Here is a 542-nt window from a genome sequence, read left to right on the forward strand (position 1 = left end):
GTTTCCCGCATATCATCACGTCTGTATAAATACCATGTGCCATAAAGAGAAAAAAAATTCAGGTTTGGTATCAAATTTCGAAAGTTCTATATGAAATTCGGCGCCATACATCTCGAAAATAATCTTAGTATTTGATAAGGCGCAATGCCATGTTTCAGTTTTCCTTATCTGGTGAGACATAACACGTTTGCTGTATCTTCTAATAAAGTGTGAAGGTGTCTAGATAACAGATTGCGGGTGTATAGAGAGAATTATGGATTGATTTGATCTGTATATCTACTTCCATATTGTATGTTTAGGCTTCCATGTCTGTGTATGCTCTTATTATTGTTATTATTGAAGGCTGTATTGTCAGTAGTAAGAACATCTTTGTTACAATTTAAGATTATAAATTTCATTACTATAATCATCATCGCCATTATTATAGCTGGTCATATCACTTTCAAGTATAGCATAGTTCTGTCTGTGTGTGTATGTATGCATGTGCAAAACTATAATGAAAATCCAATAACACATTCTCCCACAGCTGCACGCGAACAGCT

This window comes from Penaeus monodon, chromosome 24, assembly GCF_015228065.2.
Source record: "Penaeus monodon isolate SGIC_2016 chromosome 24, NSTDA_Pmon_1, whole genome shotgun sequence".
NCBI classification, from domain to species: Eukaryota; Metazoa; Arthropoda; class Malacostraca; order Decapoda; family Penaeidae; genus Penaeus; species Penaeus monodon.